Genomic DNA, 21,619 nt, shown 5'->3' with positions numbered 1-21,619 from the left:
TTTTCATAAATGACCACATGTTTTGATATATATATATATATATATATATATATATATATATATATATATATATATATATGTATATGTATATGTATATATATAAACAATAAATACACGGTAGTGTATTAAGAAATAATAATTTCGTGTCTTTGTCTTTGTTATGGTTTGTTAATACTAAATGAATGTTTATTTTCTTGTGCATAAATTTTTTTTTTTTAATCTAACAAATATTTCATATTTTTATCCAAAATTTTTCAAACAAAAATAAAAATAAAAACAAGTACTTCATGTGTCTTTGAAGACGGCCATGTGAATTTAGTATCTATTGAGTGTGCTAAAGTCAAGGAGCTATTTCTCATTTTCTATGAGAAACGCTAATGATTATTTCATTGAGCTTGTATATATGGAATAAGTGGCCTACTTTTTAACTTATAAGTGTAGGGTTGCTATTGGTTTAAATCATTACTGATTGGAAGACAGGAAACAAAAAAAGGGCGAGGTAAAGGGATCCAAATGAATAGCATTCCTCTTTGATGACTGTTATCAGGTATCAAACTTGTTGTCTCATTCATGGTTACATTTACAGTTAAAAAATTGGCTTCATTCAGAAGTAGATGTCAGTTTGCTTTGACTGTGCGTTGAGATCTTTCAATTTCTTCAATATGTTTGTGAAATGATCTTGCCAATATGTCTCTAGGGTAACTACATCTTTCACATCCACACCTAAATCTCTCTCTCTCTCTCTCTCTCCACATGAATTCACATTGGTTTTTGGCTTCATTATTGTCTAAGGGTGGCAATTCATGTTTGTATATCGAGTTCATGTTATGTCAAGTTATGAATATCAAACTATATAGTCTAACACTAATCCGACATGTTTATTAAATGGATGTCGGGGGCGAAAAAGTTTTCCTTCCAACAAATGAGATTTACGTTAGGTTAGGGGCCTAAACTGAAACTCAACGATGGGCTCGATACACAGCCCAAAACCTATTGGTGAAGATCCAAAGAATTCACTGTATTCTATGCCTTGGGCCTAGATTGAGACTGACAAGAATAACCCATAAACAATCCCTACAGCAGACACGTTAGCATGATTAAAAAGCATATTGCAAGAAATAGCCTAGCAGTAAAATGTTTCTGCAGTAAACTAGCCCAGTGGTAAAATGTTTCTGCAGTAAAATATCCCAGCAGTAAAGCAAGACAAAACAAAATAAACCTCCAGCTATTAGCTATTTCACAAATTAAGGAAAGTATCTACATTTTCAAACTCATCATCCGTTAGCTCTGGAGAAGAGTCTTCTAATACAATAATATGAGGGAAAAACTCTATTGTAACAATTACATCATAACCTTCAATAGTAAATGAATAGGTAAATATCACGAGCTCTATCATAAAAATAATGAGGAAACTTAGTGTGAGATGAAGGGAGAGAGAGATTTCAGTTAGCGCAACAAGATCATTATGGTGCAAGGCATGCTCATGGATATAGTATAAGTAGTGGGTAATGAGAGACATTTCAGGTAGTATGAGATAGTGTTTAGTAAAGTTTCTGGAACTTTCTGGTAGGGATATATAAGTGTTTATGAGTAGGAGCTATGAGGGGTGTTCGTGAGTTAGTAGCTTAAGAGCTTAGTTTCTAAGCTTGAAGCTAAGAACTCAGTGACTTAGAACTTTGCTAGAGCTTGGGGAAGGCTAAAAATAGAGAGGCTAAGGAAGAACTTCTTTCTATTAGTGTGTCTCTTAGTGTCCCTTCCGGCCCCCTAAGTGTTAATGGAGAGTTTCCATTTATAGTTGAGTTTCAGGGGGTAATTAGCAAATAATCTTTGCTAAATCTTTCTCAATCTTCAGAAAATTCTTAAAAAATTGTTCCTAGGATTTTAGTTAAGAGTGGTAAGCTTAACTTTTAGAAGGTTCTTGCTGTTTTGGGTAATAATAGTTGGGATTCTGACTTAGCATTCAATGCTATTGGCCTTGGCTGATGGGATTAAAGTATGTTTTAGGCTAATGATCTTGGTTATGCTACTGCTAGAATCAGAGCTCCATAGGGCAATTGTGTCACCCCAAGCTAGGTGTCAATCTTGGAGCCCTTACTAGGAACTCTGCTGGGATCCCCTTGATGCCCTCCAAACCACATTTCCCTACGTTTCCCCATTCGAGGGTCATGTGCTTGGTCCATGAACCAGAGAGTACCCGTTTTTGGTATGAAAATGAATTGATTTCAAGTTATTTCAGTAGCTTTCATGACCTGGTCATGACTGCTCTTGGTTCTTGAGCGAATGGGCTAGAGAAGAAAGAAGGGACAGCTGGCTGAAGCTTTCCAGCTTTTTGTCACGTCACTTTCAGCCTTATGTCACATGAGAAATTATGAAATTTCAGCTTGTGAAGGAAGGGTTTAATCTCTAATGGACACGTGTCCTCTTCTGGTCCGATTGGACAAGTTGGAACTTGATGGCAATGGGCTCCAATTGTTAAGTTGTGCTGAATGATGTGCATTGATAATAGCTTAATTTTGCATATTTATATCATTGTTAGAAAGTATTATCATACTTATTTTGAGTTAATTCATGCATGTTATATTTGGTTTTGGAATAACAGTGAATAATTAATTTTGTACTTAATTGAATCTGATTGCGTAAATTTGTCTTTTGTAGGAAAATGAAATTAAATAAGTGGATTTGTGCAAAGAAGAATGCTAATGGACTTTACATTTACAAGGGTTATGATGAAGTTAAATAAGGCTAACTCAATTAAATTTAAGTCTAATTGGAGCAGGGATCAAAGGAAATTTGCATCAAATCCAAGTCCAATTCGGATTAGGATTCTAGTCTGCACATCAGTTAGTATTTTTGGCATAACTTTTGGCTCAAATATCCAATCGAGATGATTCAAGTTGGGCTGGACTGTTAACTTAAAGGACTACAACTTTGTAGTTTAATAAAAATCCGAATTCTGACGTTAAATGGACCAAAATCGTCGGTTAAGTGAAGCCTAAAAAACTAGGATTCTGACCTATTTAAAGGCTCTTTAGGGCGAAATTCAGGGAGGCTAGGGCTAGGGCTGGAACTGAAGTGCAGGCAGCCACATGTGGCTTCCTTTGTGACTTTTCTCTAGCATTGTGACTATTTCTTTCTTTATCTTATTTATTTAGTTTAATGTTTAGTATTTTATTCTTGTGTTTTATTTTAATTACTATGAGTAGCTAAATTTATAATTAGGGTTGAGGATGAAACTTTGTTAAAGATTATTAGTAATATTTATGTGATTTGATTTTTCCCACAATAGTTGTTCTTTAATGATTTAAATTGTTCTTACTTCATATCAATTGACTAAGATGAGATTCTAGATATGAGTTCAATCAGGTTTTTCTCATGATTTAGGATTTTTCTTAATTAATTGAATGCTTAGTTTATTATTTCTTGATTTTAAAATTGGATATCTCTTGTGATTTGTTTAGCTACGGATATAATTGATGATTTGATTTTATACTTAAGAAGAACATGCTTTAGATTTTAAACATAAGTTTTAATGATGATATTTTCTATGATAGCAAGATTGATTTCTAGATTATCATGTAGTGGTTGGGAAAAATTAATTATCATAAATATATGCAAATATGACTTACAAGGCGAATTCTAAAACCTTAATTACTTTCCCTTGATTGTTTACATCTTTTTATTGCTTTATATCTTTTGCTTAGTTTAACCATTTGCTTAATTTTATTATATGCTTAGTTTATTTAATCTCAAAAAAACCAATTTTTTATTAAACTAGATTAGGATTAATTTTGGTTAAGGTTTAATTAATTTTCCTACGTTCATTCAAGTCCCTGTGGGTTCGACATCGTTCTTGTCAAACTATACTTCGGTAATGTTCGTACACTTGCAAGTATTTTAAAATTTCACAATATTGAATTTTGGCTGGTCAGCTCACGTGAGCTTCAGTTGCTGGGATTTGTGTGTGAGCTGGGATGGCTCAGCTGAGCTTTGTAGTTGAGCTTCTTTGAGCTTGGTTATCCCTACAAAATGAAAAGTTTTGTCATAGGTGATATACATGGGTTTTTGTAGTTAGTTGATTATGGAAAAATAAGCATAGTTGTCATAAATTTTGTTGAGAGAAATATTCTTGAGAGGTGAGTAATTTATATTTCCCATGAGTTAGGGATTTTAGTACATATTTTGCCAAGAAATAGTTTTGGGGTTTGAGCATAATGTAATTGTTTTTGCCAAAATAGTATTTGGGTTTTGTGAAATAATGCCAAAATAATATTTGGGCTTTATAAAATAAGTGTCAAATTAGTATTTGGGCTTTGTATAATAAGTGCCAAATTAGTATTTGGGTTTCGTAAAATAATGTCAAAATAATATTTGGGCTTCGTAAAATAGGTGCCAAATTAGTATTTGGGCTTTGTAGGATTTTGTAAAAATATTGCCATGTAGCAACGGGCTTTTAGAGGTGCCGAATCGTAACGGGCTTTAGAGGTGTCATATCGTAATGGGCTTTAGAGTGTCGTATCGTAACGGTTTTTAGAGGGGGTTCTATTGGGCTTTTTTGTGGGGATAGCATAATTTTGTGGTCCAATTGTGGTAGCAATATGGTGAGTATTTTTGTGAAAACCCAAGTTGGATAATATGTGGGATATAGTGAAATATATTTGTGAGAGGGCCCAAGGCAATTTATGGGGCTTATATAGGGAATATTTATGGGAGCCCAATAACATAGATAATATTTGGGTAATATACATGGGGAATATTTATGTGGGCTCAAAATAATTTATGGGTTTGTGTGGGTATTTTTTTGGGAGTGGGCTAATGAAATTAGGGTCCGAAAATTCGTACCTCAACAACGGGTCAAGATTCCTCAACCCTAACACAACTCATTCATTAAACAGGTCAATCACATCGATCTGCTTATCAGATTTTATCAAAAATAAAATCAGATTTTAGAATTGCCGTATCGTAACTGGCTTTAGAGGTGTCGTATGATAGCGGGCTTTAGAGTGTCGTATCGTAACGGTCTTTAGAGGGGGTTCTGTTGGGCTTTTTTATGGGGATAGCATAATTTTGTGGTCCAATTTTGGTAGCAATATGGTGAGTATTTTTGTGAAAACTCAAGTTGGATAATATGTGAGATATAGTGGATAATATTTGTGAGAGTGCCCAAGGCAATTTATGGGGCTTATATAGGGAATATTTATGGGAGTCCAATAACATGGAGAATATTTTGGTAATATACATGGGGAATATTTATGTGGGCTCAAAATAATTTATGGGTTTGTGTGGGTATTTTTTTGGGAGTGGACTAATGAAATTAGGGCCCGAAAATTCGTACCGCAACAACGGGTCAAGATTCCTCAACCTTAACACAACCCATTCATTAAACAGGTCAAATCACATCAATCTGTTTATCAAATTTTATCAAAAATAAAATTATGAAAAAAAAGCAAATAAATATTTTTAATATAAAATTTAGAACAACGAGTAACTGCATCACAAATAATCATTCAAAACTAAAGCATATCTCAATATTACAAATAATCAATCACAATATATCAAAGAAAATAAACCACAACAACTAATAAGTTTATATACTTAGGGTTTGAAGGGCATATTGGTAAAATGTCATTTAACTAAACAGGTCAAACGAGTCAAACGGGTTTCATATGTTGAACACCTGGCCCCTTTTTTTAAACCTCAAGCCATAACCTACTAATTTCTTGTCAGATTCGCAGGTCGTATCCAATTTTGTCACCCCTATTATTGTCTATATACGTTTAATTTTCTTGCCTTTGTTTTCATTCTCCACCGTTTATGTATCCCTGCTAATTTGATTCACCACCTCCTCATCCAGCATCTATTGCTCACTTTGCTAATACAACTCTTTCAGTTTCTTCCATTTCTTTGTCTTCTTCTTCGATTTCTTTGTCTCCTTCATCCATTGCTCACTTTGCTCATACAACTCTTTCAGTTTCTTTGATTTCTCTGTCTCTTTCTTCTGAAACAATTAAAATTTATAAGGTATAAATGAAAAAAGCAAACGAAATAATCCGCTAAAATAGAACTCCGCATTCGTTGCTAGCTAGGAAAGCCTGGTAATCATGTCCAGTATTAAATATATAAATATGACTTGAATTATAACAATAATAATATATTAAAAAAAGAAGATAAGGATACTTATATATCACATTGTCTACCGAGAAAAAAACGCTAGAAATTGAGTAAAAGTAACCAAATTCAATTATGCTAAGAATTGAGTAAAAATGCTAATAAATATTTTTTTTTAATCAAGTTTAAATTGTTGAGAAGATAAACACCTTGGGAGCTTCCTTGAGTAATTAATTAATTTTTTTGATAAATTAATTGAGTAATTAATTATTAATATAACATATAGAGACATATTTTAACCCAAAAGGCTTAAGCCCAATAGGCATGTGCTCAATTATGTTATATTAACTATTTTTTCTTCTAATTTTTATTCAATATGTGACTTCACTCACACATGTACACCCAACATATATTTTCTATAATTAAAACTTTCTATATTTACAAGCTCTATTAGTATCTTATTTTATCATAAAAAATATTTTTATATATAAATACAATCATAATAAATTTTTATTATTACCAATCAAAATTATCAAACTCCATCTTTAGATAAATAAATAAAAAAATCAATTTTTTTAATTTGATTTAAGAGTTACAAAAATTCTAAACTATATTAGTTCAATTTTTTGAGAATTCATAATTTTTTTCATCTATAAACAAATTATAATTAAATCAGACAAGTTCTTTTTCTACAAAATCTTTTAATTTTACTTTTTTATTTATTGATATACTTATTAATTAAATATATCATATATAATTTTTTTTTCATCTTCAGCAAGCACATGTAACCTAAATACTACAGATAAAGTAACATGAAATTGAATCATATTTTCTAAATGGTACCTCTTCTCTTCTTTCGGGAATGATGCTATTCACTTGTTGGTGAGCAGTATCTACACAATAGAAAATTTCTTATTCAGTGATGATCAACAAACCATGTACACAAGTAGCGGAAAAGCTTCAAGATTAATAGACAACAAAAATGGGAGATTTCTAAATACATCGCCACGTATTTTGAATGAAACACAAACCTGATTGAATTTGAAACGGTTCATCAGGTTCAAAAGTATTTAGATCCTCAAAAAATGTTCTTATATAAGGACTCTCGTCAGGCAAACCTTCAAAATATGATGATGAACCTTCATGTCCATATCTCTCTAAAGGAGACGGACCTTCAAAAACAAAATGCAAGATTTCTAAATTCATTAATATTCCCATACATTTAAAATGAAAAAAAAATAGTAATAATCTTTATCGTATTAGTAGGAATCGAAGTAGGATAGAGTCCAGATTTCTATTGAGGGGCCGAAGTATGAACCATTTTTATTATTATTATTATTCTTTGTGATCCAAATTAGCCCCCATAAAATAACTATTTCTTAATACACAAAGCAATTATTCTTTTAAATCTCAGAAATTATGGATGATTAATCTCGTACTAATTGTCATAACAATTTTCATCTCAATGTAAGAAAATCGAAGTGTGTTAAAAAATCATCTTCAATTACAAAATTAAAGAATCTATTAAGATATTATCTTCCATTTTGTTGTGAAACCTTATTTTGATAATATACATTAATGGTGGAAAATACTCATTTCATAGTTGTAGTGAAAATTGGAGGATTAAGTATGATTACAACTATACGATCACTCTATGAACAAATTGGTAGGCTACTAATTTTCTTGTCCTTACTAGCCATTAACACAACTAAAAAATATTTGACAATATTTGACAATTTTTTGGAAGTTCAAATATCGAACTATATTATGCTTATAATGGTGAAAGTCTATTTTTAATAGTAATTTTCGGTATTTTATGAATCTTGTTGCTAAAACTTGCATAAAGAATATTTAATTGATAATAGTGCTCAATTTGTAAAATCAATTTACTAATGTGAAATAAAAATATCCACTAGGTGAAACTAGCCAATTAATTTGTAAGCCGGGTTTGGGTGAAATTTTTTTTAAAAAGCTTTATAGTTTATACTAGACACAAATTAATACCGGGAAATATTTGAGCCAACCAACTTAGACAGGTGCAAAGGAAACCAGAATTATATGATGTTATCATTTCCTTTCTTCCAAAATAATACTTTACATTCTCAAACAGTGATCAGTAGAAGCATATAATGCAAGTGAATAAGAGATTTGGGTGTTTGGTCCTCTGGTCTTCAGTCAGTCATTTTCTCATTTTTAATCTTTCAATTATAGAAACGACTAAATACCATGCAACTATTATCTGATTATTCCACTCCCCACATATTGTAAGAAAAAAAAATTGCCTATTATACATTCCTCCAAAAAAATATTCATTTCAAAAAGAGAAAGAACCAGTAGTCCAAGTAAGAGTCAGTCAATTACAAAAACAAGTACATATACCTTAGAGAGAGAACCAGTACTACAGTCAAGTGAGCTTCAATCAGTATAGTCAAGTGAGCTTCAATCAATTAACAATAACACTTGCATCCTTTCACAGCCAAGGGAATTAAAGCACTTGGGTCGATTCTATATTGTTCAATTATTGAGAAAATAAAATAAAATAACCATTAAATAAATGAAAAGTGATATTTTTTCCCATAGGAAAAAACTCAAAATAGGAGCATATGAACTTGAAATGTATTCAACCCTAATCATTTTTCAGTCTGTGATTATGAATGCAACATATATCGATGGATGAACGTGATTGCTCAAATATATATATATTATTGTCGTCATCGTCCATTATCAGTACAACAAGAAAAGAAAGAAAAGTAATTTCGTAAGGAAAAGAACTCGTTATTTATACCTTGCTCTGGATCCAGTGGAGATTTATCGTTTTCCATTGTTCTTGGATTTGTATGCACTGGAACTGGGTTTTGATCGTTTTCCATCACTTCCAACTTTATGATGCCTGTGGGTGCTAAATCAAAAGAAAAAAGGCGTGCATGATTTGAGCAACAAAATATCTAACTTTTGACCCTATTTCTTTGTTTTGTTTCTTTCTCTATCTCTGTAACAAAACATATGGCACAAGAAAGAAAGATATATGGAAGAAAAGAAAGAACAAAGGGACAATAAACAAGAGAGAGGTGGAAGGAAAAATAGGGTTTACCTCTTAAATTGTTTTTGTTTCTTTCTCTACCTCTGAAACAAAATATCCAGCACAAGAGAAAAAGAGAGAGAAAGAAGGAAGGAAAGGAAGAACGAAGATGATAGATAATACTCGAGAAAAGAGGGAAAGATGGGTTTAGCATATGGTCCGGTTAAACTTGAAAAAACTGTAAAAATCCTTAATAAAAAACTGTAAAAACTATCCCTCTCGAGTTTGCACCAAATCTTTGACGCAAATGTGTCGCTGTCAACCCGCAACAGCTATTTTTCTTTATTCTAATTTGTCTTTTTTTTCTCCCCCTACAGGCTGAGAAAGTATATAGTGTTTCAGGAATTCCACATCAGCACTTAGTTGGTGTTTCTAGGCCCAATAAAAAAGTGACATCTGTCTAAACCTTATACAGCTCAGCAACTCAGGTTACATTAAACAAAAAGGCAGAAATGCCCTCTAATTTTCCCCCCATCCCGCCACTCTTCCTTTTCCCCTTCTCCAAAACCATAAAATTTCATCTTTCTCTCTCACTCTCTCTCTGTTTCTCTCGCCGCACTGTACCACTTCAGTCACCACTCACTATCACCTCCATCTTCCCTCTCTCAACTCCAAACCTTGACAGTCGCTGCCTAGTATCGCCGGTCATCATCAGTTCCGACGAGACCGACCTTTGTCTCTGTTTCTCTCGCACCACCGTAGCACACCAGTCACCAACACCTCCATCTTCCCTCTATCAACTCCAAACCTTGACAGCCGCTACCTAGCATCGCCGATCATCATCGGTCTCATCGGAAAACGCCTGAAATTGTCTTTCCGTTGTTTCCAACCACAACGCCGAAAGTTTTCTTGCCGCTTTCAAATCTGACTTTGCAAGAAGGTTTCTCCTCACTCTTTTTCATTTTATTTTTTGAATTTTCTGTTTACATACATGTCCTGATTAAAAAAAAAAAAAAATTGACATATACATTCTTTTGTAAAAAGGAAACGTACTGTTTACTAAAATGCTTAGTGAGGATGGATACACTAATAATACAAGAAAAGGTTTTTTTTTTTTCAAAAAATTGTTCTTTTGGATTAGATTAAAAGTGGTTAGTATGATGAAGATTCATAAGCAGAGAAATAAACCGCAGTACTTTGTTTATTAGTTGATTTAAAGTATATGATGGTTGTGCTTAATTTTCGTGTATTATTTATTTGTTAGATTTTCTTTCTTTCTTTTTCAGCTATTCATGTTAAAGATGATTTCTTTTAGATGCATTTAAGTTTGCAATATGTGTTGGCTTACTTGGAATTTTCACAATTTTTTTCATTCCTTGTAATGGTATTTATTTTAATGGTGAAGGGATGGATGCAATGCTTTTGTTCTCGTTGTTATTGCCGAAAGAATTGATTTTAATAAATAATTTCGTCCTAAAAGTCTCCTCTCGAGGTATTTAATCTATCTTTTTGTCATTTTTTTAGTTTAAGTCTTTGGTTGATTTATTATGAAAAATTATGATATTTGATAATTGGTATAAAGCCAATTGGAATTTCAATGTGTTTATGGCTGAGGACTAGTGGGTGGCTGGTAGCAATTCTTTTTTATGACTTTACGGTGATTTATGTATATTTATAGTCATCTTTTCATGATGTTTATTCAATATATCTTTTTTTTCCATGATTAGGTTCGACTAGTCATGGATTTTTCAAAAAATGATTTTGTTGCTTGTTGGGGACAATGATAAAAGGGAAAGTTTTGAAAATGTAACTTTGGGTGAATGTGATGAAATTAAAATTGGAATGCAAGTGAGGTCTCGAAGAAGAAGCATATAACCTTTATAATCAGTATGCTTTAAAAAGGGGATTTAGCATTCGAAAAGCGGTTAAGCGAGAGTATAATGGTGTTATTAGGCAACGAGAATTTGTGTGTTCAAAACAAGGTTTTAAATAGTTTGAAGACCCTTCTAATGTTAAAAAATATCATAATTTAGATGTAAGAACGGGTTGTCGTGCTAGGATCCGGTTTGATGTAAAAAATGATATTTGGAGTGTTTCACACTTTAATGACACACACAATCATGAATTTGCAACTCCAGAAGAAAGATATAACTTGAGATCAGGAAGGAAGGTGCTACCTGCTCATGGGAATATAATTAGCACAATGGTTAGTTCGAGTATAAAAGCAACAAAGTCTTACTCATTTTTGTCAAAAGAACTTGGTGGTGCAAATAATGTTGGGTTCTCTAGGCGAGATTGTCATAATTTTATGCAAACAAAAAGAAAAGAAATTATGGAAGCTGGTGATGGGCAAAGTATTATTAATCATTTCAAAGAAAAACAAAGTGAAGATCCAATGTTTTTTTATTCGGTGCAAGTAGACCAAGATAATAGAATTGCAAATTTCTTTTGGAGGGACGGTAGATCAAAATTAGATTATGACTCTTTTGGGGATGTTGTTATATTTGACACCACTTATCGAACCAATAAGTACAACTTAATTAGTGCACCATTTGTGAGAATCAATCATCATTGGAATAATGTTTTGTTTGGTTGTGCTTTTTTATCAGATAAGACAACTCAGTCATTTATTTGGTTGTTTGAGACTTTTTTGACTGCAATGGGAGGTCAACAACCAAAATCTATTTTTACAGATCAAGACCAAGCGATGGCAAATGCTATTAATATGGTTTTTAGTGAGTCTCGTCATTGACTATGTTTATGGCATATTAGTAAAAATGCTCAAAAAAATCTTGTTGGAATCTATGGTGTTCCAGATTTCAATTAAAGATTTAATCATTGTTTATATGGTGGGTGTTCAAATGAAATGGAGTTTGAGTCAACTTAGAGCAAAATGATTGAGATGCATAATTTAAAGGACAATACATGGCTGGACAGGTTATACCAAATTCGAGAAAAGTGGTGCCCAACTTTCAATCTCGATTTCTTTTCTGCAAAGATGAAGTCTATCCAAAGAAGTGAGAGTACAAATAGTGTTTTTCATCAAATTATGAAAACATCTATGCCTCTTATTGAAGTTATTAAATTTTATGAGGAAAAAGTAGCACAAATGCGACAAGATGAAATAAATGAAGATTTTCGTTGTAAAAATGGTGCACCTGGGAAAGTTCATAAGCACGGGGGTATTTTAAGTCATGCTGCTAAAGTTTATACTCTTCCTTTGTTTGGAATGTTTGAAGAAGAGTTTGATTCGGGTATGGGATTGAATTGTGTTGAAACCGATCATAGTGAGGATAACTTTACATATTCACTAAGTAGTGGGGAGAGTAGAAGGATTCATATTGTGCATTTTAACCGGGCTGAATTAAGTATTTGTTGTGATTGCAAATTATTTGAGACTTTAGGGTTGTTATGTTGCCATGCTTTAAGGGTTTTTCTTGTGAATAATGTGAATAATATACCCGACAAATACATATCAAGTAGATGGACAAAAGATGCCAAGAAAAGGTTGTGTTGTTCTATCGATTCATTTAAATCAAATGAGAAATCTACTCATGTATTACGTATGAGCAACTTAAGTCTTTTGTGGTATAAATGTTGTGATATGGCTGCATTGAGTGATCATGGGACCAAAATAGCAATGGATAGTCTAAGTGAGCTATTATGCAAGCTTGAAAAGAGTTCAGGAGATACAAATAAGATGGAAGATATTGGTAAAAAATGTCCTCAAGATCTCATACATGATGATGATGTGCAACCTTGCTTAGATGGTAAGAGACCAATCCTTGATCCGCCACATGTGAGAAAGAAAGGGATAACCAATTTTAGAATAAAAAGTCAACTGGAAAAGAAGCAAAGAAAAAAGAAAGTGAAAGATGCAACCACTTCAAAAGCTCCAAAAGCTATTTCTATGGTACATGGTAAGTACAAAACTAGCACTCAAGCTTTCTTTTTCTTATTTTTTGCTTGTTAAGTTTAACTGTATGTTCTTACTTTCTCTTCTTTTTTTTTTTCAATTTTTTTTTAAAAGAAAATGTTCAATCATCATTTCTTCCCCCGGAGATGTCTATTGTTAATCATGTGGTTAGCTCTACAACAACGCTTCAAGATAGTATGGTACATAGTAAGTACAAGACTAATATTTCAATTTTTATTTTTCTTATTTTTGCTTGTTGAACTTAATCATTTGTTACTGTTTTTATTTTATATAGAAGATGTTCAAACATCATTCTTTCCCCCGGAAATGTTTGTTGCTTATCCCATGTGTAACTCTACAAGAATGTTTCAAGAAAGTACCTCAATGTCACACTTGAATCAAGTACATTCTATAACCTTAAGCTTTTTTTATTAGAGGGGGAGAAGCTTTAATATGTGCTTTTGTTTATTTTTTTTTACCCTAATATTGTTTTCTTTTTTTTAGGGCCCTACTAAAAATTTCTGAAGTATGAAGAAAAACTCTTTTGGATGGTATTTTGGACAATATACTGCACAGCTCATGGACAGCATCTTTGGACAGTTTTTTGGACAGCATTTTGGTCATTATTGCACAGTGGAGGAACCTCTTAGATATTTGACTTGAAAATTTTATAGATAACATAGCTGAAAATTTGAACAAGTGATTGCTTAGCCAAACACTAATTATAGCTGTTATTTTGTCAAGCTTTTGTAACGAATGAAATTACTCAAACATGATAGATTTTGTATATGTTTGAGTAACTTCTAGTTAAGGACTAATTATATGCAAATGATCAAAGTTTTTAATGCAAGAGTACTTTTTATTCTTATATATTAGTTTCTATATGTGCATGGTGGTGGAATTGCAATGCTAGATTGTTGCAGGTGTTATATTATTCCAGTTAAGGGAATGATATAGTGAATGACAATATTTTGGTGCTAGACTTTTTTTTTTTTTGTTATTTTGATAATATAGTGAATGGCAATATGTTGTTATACCTAAAAAATGTTGATTAGATGATGTATTTATATGGGATTTGTAAACATAGGAACCAGACAATTTTTTTTTTAGATTTCTTACAGGGGGAGAGAAGGGGATTGTTTTTATGTTTCCAGGGTTGTGTTTACAAGAAGACTTTTAGAAGCATGGCAGGTTCATTTTGTGTGTGAAGGTTGTTGACACCACTGCTACTACAAGGGATGGAGAAGCAAGGGTTGCTGCTACAAGTGCTGGAGTTGCTGCTACAAGTGCTGCTGCTACAAGTGCTGAAGTTGCTGCTGTTTTATGTAATCCACATACATTTAGTGGTGATAATTTTGGAGCTTTAGGTGATATAGTGTATGTACCTGCAAATATTTCTGGATTTTTTTTTTCTTTTGTTGGTCTTTAATATAATTCTGCAACTTTGGAGTCTGTACCTGCAACATTACTATGTTGCTACATCAATAGCACGGAAACTCTTATGGGAATACCTATTTTGTCAAACTTGAAAATATGTCATTGCAAATTGAAATACTTATTCTATCAAAGCTTGAGCAAGATTTTTTTTCCTGGACACAATTCTGGAATTTAGATTATATATTGTGTTGTTGTTTGCTGTAATACCTATAATTTAGATTATATAAAATGCAACTTCCTTAATCAATGGTGCTGTTTGTCTTTGGTACCCAATGATTATATAAAGGTGAATTTTCATTGAATCAAAAGCTTACATAAAAATAAATTTTCATTGAACCAAAAGCTAACATAAAGATAAATTTTATAATACATCACTATTATTGGCATCAATATTCAAAAAGTTACATCAAGGTAACAACATATAGGTGCTTTTGTTTTGCCAGCATACATAAACACACCAAAACAAACTACAAAAAATAGCCAAGACCCTATTGATGCCTACTTCAGCTGCTTCACAACTATTTTGTAATTATCCATCATTGATTGATACTTCAGAGCTTCAATTTATCCTATTGCTTCATATTTGACATCTTCATCGCTTTAGTGAAAAATCTTACATAGTTGACAACCCCCTACAATAATCCAACAAGAAACAAAAATTTAATAATTAGTATAGCCAACAACAATACCAGATTTTTTTTTGGATAGGTAAATAAAACTCCTCTGCCATTATGATGAAAAAGTACAAAGAAAAAGACAAAGCAGGCAATGTGCTAAGAAACATAAAAAATAGCAAACTAATATGTGGGAATACAAACTGTGTGATATCTTGAAGAGTGCAGAAGTAAAAAAACTCAACGATGGAAAACCTGGATATCATGTTAGAGTTAGGATACAAGGATCATTAACTGAACTTTTTGCTTATAAAACATTGTAAATAGTTTGAGCCATTATTCAAGTGCAGAAGATACAATAGAATAAACTAAGAAAAATGGTCTAAACATTTATCTTCTCAATTGAATTTCAGAAGAAAATATGTTGGTATTATAGAAAATCATGGCTGAAAGAATAAGTGAAACGAATGTAAGTATATGTCTAAAAATTTCACATCTAAACAGACATGGAATTTTACAATCACAAATAGCATATGTCTAATCAATAAAAAAATTTCCCATTCATCCATCTACATGTTAATCTTGTATTATGTTGTAAAAACATTGAAAAAAAATAACATGGCATATTATAGCGGACAGGCATTGCCAGTTTACATCTACTCAGTGTACGATATAAAAAGGAAAGCTAGACAAACGCACCCAACCGATAGACTGATTAAAAATAAACTCAAAATCTAAACTATTTTTTTTATTCATAAGGAATATAGAAAACAATACTTTAAAAGAATCCTTTCAATGTAAACTAGTAGCTAATTGCCCTGCATTCATGGCTAACCTGGACAAGTAAATAATCAGATCCAGCAAAGTTTATTCAGTCTCATGCTATACTCATATAGTATACCAAGGCAGTAAATATACACAAAGAGAACCAATGATGATGCTAGACCTTTTGGAATCACTTTTCCCTAATTTCAAAGCAGCCTCACCAAATAAGTTACAACTTCAAGACATAACTCATTCATGTGGACTGTGGATGATGAAGAAACTTTATCAACACTGGTTAAGACAAGTGAAGGGACATGATGGGTGAAGTTGAACCTGATTGGGGGAAAAAGGTACTCACCACTGTATTCAACAATTCCATCAGATTAGCACTTATCCTATCATCCAATAGAGGAAGCAATAAACATAGATAACCAGTGTTTTAAAAAAAATTTGGACAATGTAGAACAGGTTATAGCTAATTTTCATCAATAATCTTTACAAAAGCAAGATAGATATCCAAATAAAAGCTAAACGCATCACAAGTTGGGCCACATTTTATGTCTACACATGCTCTTTAACTGGACTTAAACTCAAAAGACATGCATCTACCTAAAGTTCATATCTTCTCTAATTCAGGAATTTGCTAACAAAAATGGTAGAACTGACTATGGAATACAAGTGTTTCTTGATATCCAAATCATTAGCTACAATGTACCCGAACAAACATGGTGACCTTAACACATATCATTCTGCTGTAATACCTCAAATTTGTAGAAATATGTCACAAACCCATTATAAGTAGCATAATATTATGCAAGAATTATTCTTAAAATTCACAAAAAAATTAGTAAAATTATGGACTATGCGAAAAAAGACATTTTGGCCAAATATAAAGTTACCCACAAAAGAAAAATGGCAAATTTGACATGTATGGGAAAATTATACAAGAGAAAGAGAGTGACATGGGATGTGAAAGCACCGGTTTTGTCATTGATGTTTGGTTTCTCTGTTTCTTCATCTCTTTGAGGGTCGAGAGCTTGGATGGGAATCATGCTTTTGACCGTTGTCCGTGAGAACTCAAGTGAACTGGGTTCTTGAAGAAGAAGTTGATTGTACTGGTTCTCTTTGCAAATTCAGGTGTTAGAAGCGGCAAGAAAACTTCTGGCGTCGGTGGTTGGAAACAACGAGAAAGAGAGACAGTTTTGGGCGTTTTTCTGATGAGACAAAGGTCGGTCTCCAGCGACGATGCTAGGCAGTGGTTGTCAAGGTTTGGAGTTGAGACTTGAGAGAGAGAAGATGGAGTCATGGAGGTGCTGGTGTGCTCTAGTGGTGCCGAGAGAAACGGATAGAGAAAGAGATGAAATTGTTTTGATTTTGCGAAAAGGGGAAAAGCAAGAGAGGGCGAGTATTAGAAAAAAATTTCAGCGGCAACGCTAGGCAGTGGCTGTGGAGCTTTGGAGTTGAGAGAGAGAGAATATGGTGGTGCGGTGAGAAAAAGCAGAAATGGAGACTGGAGAGTGGGTTTTGATTTTGCTGAAGAAGGGGAAGAGGGTGTTAAAGGCGGGGATTCAAAATTTTCAGGGGTATTTTTGTCTTTTCAGGTGTATTAGGGTGTAGTATGCTGAGCTGTATAAGATTTAGACAGATGTCACTTTTTTATTGGGCCTAGAAACACCAACTAAGTGCTGATGTGGAATTCCTGAAACACTATATACTTTCTCCTACAGGCTAATACTGTCACCTTTACGAACCAATGTAAAATTCTCTTCCAAAAAAGTATTGGCGTAACACTTTTTTTCAGCTTTATATCTTTTTTTTTTTTGGTAAACAGAGGAGTATATTAAAAGAACTAAACAGCCAGAATAGGCTCAATACAAGATCTATTTAAGTACAAGCCATCAGAATCAGCTTTCAGCAGCTCTCTAATGTCCACAGGCGGACTACTAAAGATAGAAAAATCCTCTAAATGATTGGAGCCCAATCTTGCTAAGACATCAGCACATCGATTCGCTTCACGGAAGCAATGTTTAATTCGAGTCTGAGGGAGTTGAGTGAGAAGGTACCTGCAATCATCCACCAGTGCCGAAATAACATTTTTTGCATTCTTAGAGTTATTCAGCAGATCAACTATAGCTTTGGCGTCAATCTCAATCTCAACAGTGTAGATGAAGACTAACACACCGCATTAAGCCATCTCTCGAGCCCCCATAGTTCGCCGCAAAGCTCGTTGTGACTCCAATCTTCCTAGCATACCCACGCCCAATCTCCATCTTCATTTCGATGAGGCCGCCACTACCAGCCGGGCCTCGGATTACCCGTCGAGGACCCATCCGAATTGAGTTTGAACCACCCCGCCTCGGTTTCTCCCACCGATTCTCTTCACCACTTGCCTAGTAGTTGCTCTCGGAGTCCTTGCACAGTGCTCATACTCCATGGCTTCCCTAAATATTTCATGACCCAGGTGATGTTGTATGGGCTTGTTGTGAAAAACAACTTGGTTCCTATGCTTCCATATGCGCCATAAAGCAAAAAGGAAAGACGTTCTCCATGGAGGGTGGTCTTTATGTTTCTTCCAATCAGCCCTTCCATTAGTAGTGACCCATTGTTGCAAATTCCCACTAAAAAAGGAGGTGTTGACAGCCTCTGCTCCAGTTGAGCCCAGAACTTTTTAACTATTCTACACTCCCTTAGTGCATGGATTATGGACTCGCATTGGGAAAGGCATAGAGGGCAAGTTGACTCCACCTGGACTCCCTCCTTATGAGGCATTCTTTTACACCAATACTATTGTGCAAACACATCCACACAAAGGTTTGAATACGGGGAGGATATTTGTTTTCCAAACCCATTGGCCAATAAAGGAAGACTCCCCTTCCCCTCCTCCAATGGCAAGCTTATAGGCACTTTTAAGCTCAAATCCTCCATGCATGGACATACCCCAAGTTAATCTGTCCCGACCTCGGGCTGCAAGGGAAATTGGGGTAGCTTTTAGCTTAGTGTTGATATTATCTGGTATAGGAAAGGAAACTTTAGACCAATCCCATCCATTTACCGTGACCACCTCCTTCACTTTAAGCTTCCCCTCTTCTAGAGACAAAGGTCCTTGTACCAAACTTCTAAGAGGCCCATCACTACACCAATTATCAAACCAAAAGCTCAACTCACTATTCCCGCCCACAACCCATCTTGTCCCTTTCCGAAAGATATCCTCACCTTTTTTCATTGCCGACCATACTGGAGCAAGGCAGCCTCACAGGATTCTTGGCATTCAGCCTTTGCCTATTACAATATTTGCTTCTTAAGACCTTACTCCATAACGAATCTTTCTCAGCATGAAAACGCCAATTGAGCTTAGCAAGCAGAGAAAGGTTTCTACCCTTTGCAAGGTGAAGACCGAGCCCACATTCAATCTTCGGACGTGTGACCTTTTGCCAACCCTCCCAATGCATCATTTTCACCGACTCAGAGGAGCCCCACAAAAAGTTCCTATTTACTCTATCAATGTTATCAAGAAGATTACTCGGGAGAGCATTGCATTGCATAATATATGCTGGAATGGTCGAAGAAGATGCCCGTACAAGGACGGTTCTCGCCAAGTGATAGAAGATTGGCCTTCCAACCTGCTAGTTTTTGCTTGACTCTTTCAAGAACAAAATTGAAGTCTTGGTCGTTGGATCCTTGATGCCTAATGGGAAATCCTAGATATTTCCCTGTGTTAGGAGTTGAAGAAAACCCCAATATGTCAGAAAGGGCTTCCCGAGTGTCTCTGTCCACATTAGGAGAGAAAAAAACTCTAGATTTGGCTTCGCTAATTGATTGGCCCGACCTGATACAGAACTCATCCAAAGCCTCCCTAACAGCTAAACAGTTGCTGCCATCTGCCCTTGCGAATAATACCAGGTCATCCGCAAAAAATAAGTGAGAAAAAGCTATTCCGCTTCTAGAGGCTTTAACAGGATTCCATTTCTTATCTCTACACTTCTCCTCTATTAAATGGCCCAAGACTTCTATACACAGAATAAAGAGGTAGGGAGACAATGGGTCCCCTTGCCGAATACCTCGAGATGGCCAGAATGGGTCAAGGTTACCCCCATTAAATAACACAGAAGTGGCGGTGGAAGACACACAGTTCATAATGAGGTCAACCATATCTTTATGGAGGTTTGCTTTCAATAGGGTTTCTCGGATAAAACTCCATTCAAGTTTATCATAGGCTTTTTCGAGATCCACTTTAATTGCCATGTAGCCCACTCTTCCTTTCTTTTTGCTGATAGTATGGATGATCTCTTGCACTATGATTGCATTATCGATCCCTTTTCTTCCAGGCACAAAAGCTGACTGAATAGGAGAAACGAGCTTGTCTAACACAGGTCTGAGTCTGGCCACTATAATCTTTGTGATCATTTTATACACTGTATTACAGAGACTGATAGGGCGATAATTTCCAATGGTTTCAGGGCTATGAATTTTTGGGATAAGAGCCACATTAGTTTTGTTAAGGAACTCAGGAATTTTTTTTGTCTCAAAACATTTCTTTATTTCTTCCACAAATAGAGCCTCCAACTATCATCCACAAGCGCAGAACAAATCCAGCATGGAGACCATCCGGTCCCGGGGCCTTAAAAGCCTTAATAGACCAGAGAGCTGATTTGATTTCTTCCACAGTTACTGGCTCATACAAACTGTCTCTCTCCATATCAGAAAGTGTCGCTTGCCAAGGAGAATTGGGACCCAGATGCAGTTTTGCTTCAAGGTGGCTAGTGGTGTACAACTTGGCGAACCCCTCTCGAATGAAACTCATTATCTGGGCCTCCTCATGAATCCATTCCCCAACACTGTTCTTTAAACAAGAGATCCGGTTCCTCCTTCTTCTCACAATGGTGGACACATGAAAGAACGACGTGTTTCTATCACCAAGAATCATCCAATTCACTCTAGATTTCAGTGCCCATAATTCCTGCTCTTGATTCAGAACCTCATCTAACTCTCTCTGGAGGGCTTTTTCTAATTCCACCAGAGAGTCTGAAGGCCTTTCACCTAAAGCTTTCTGAACACCATCTAATCTGGCCATGACACGTCTCTTCTTCGCAAATATATTGCCAAAGTGATCTCGATTCCAAGCAGTAGCATCTCTGGTAAATTTTTCCACTGCTGTATTAAGACGGTTTGACTGGCCCCAAGCATCCCTTACTATATTAGGAAAGGACAGGTCGTTGAGCCAGAAGCTTTGAAATTTAAAGGGCCTGTTCAGCCTGATGCTAGCCCCCGGCTCAAACTCCAGCAAAATTGGGCAGTGATCCGAATGAATGCGAGTTAGATGAGACACCCTTGCATTAGGGTACAGGGTGCACCACTCAGGGTTCCCAAAAATTCTGTCCAGCCTTTCTTGGATGAGGTTCCGAAATTCCCGACGATTAGACCAGGTGAATCTTGGTCCTGAGAAACCCAAGTCCACCATATTACAAGCATCCAAGCAATCCTTAAAAAGAAGGGCCCGATTAGCATTCACTACCCTACCCCCATATTTCTCATCATCTGCCAAAACTTCATTAAAATCCCCTGCAATAATCCATGGACTACTATGCAAACTAGCCACATTAACAAGATTATTCCACAACACACAACGTTCATTAAATCTAGGACTAGCATAGACAGCAGAGAAAATGCATTCAGAGTCAGAAGGTCTCACCTTGACAGAGACATGAATTTCTTGCTCGGTGGTGGCAAGTGGTTTTACTATGACCCTATCAGACTTCCACAGCA

General features: G+C 34.8%; 1 long non-coding RNA gene and 2 pseudogenes across 1 annotated transcript; 1 reads left to right on the top strand and 2 right to left on the bottom strand.

The window, feature by feature from the left end:
• The window catches only part of LOC142643761 (protein HIGH CHLOROPHYLL FLUORESCENCE PHENOTYPE 244, chloroplastic-like), a 45,318-nt pseudogene that overhangs the window by 7,603 nt on the left and 16,096 nt on the right, over positions 1-21,619 (bottom strand).
• LOC142643105 (protein FAR1-RELATED SEQUENCE 5-like) lies at positions 10,880-14,469 on the top strand (annotated as a pseudogene).
• Positions 14,822-17,516, bottom strand: LOC142642828 (uncharacterized). Its single transcript, XR_012845743.1, has 2 exons — positions 16,836-17,516; positions 14,822-15,109 (listed from the first exon to the last, which is right to left on the bottom strand). It is a non-coding gene; the product is annotated as an uncharacterized LOC142642828 (long non-coding RNA).

Source organism: Castanea sativa, chromosome 7 (assembly GCF_040712315.1).
Source record: "Castanea sativa cultivar Marrone di Chiusa Pesio chromosome 7, ASM4071231v1".
NCBI lineage: Eukaryota > Viridiplantae > Streptophyta > Magnoliopsida > Fagales > Fagaceae > Castanea > Castanea sativa.
The sequence above is the reverse complement of the archived record's forward strand: the minus strand, read 5'-3'. Positions and strand labels throughout refer to the sequence as shown.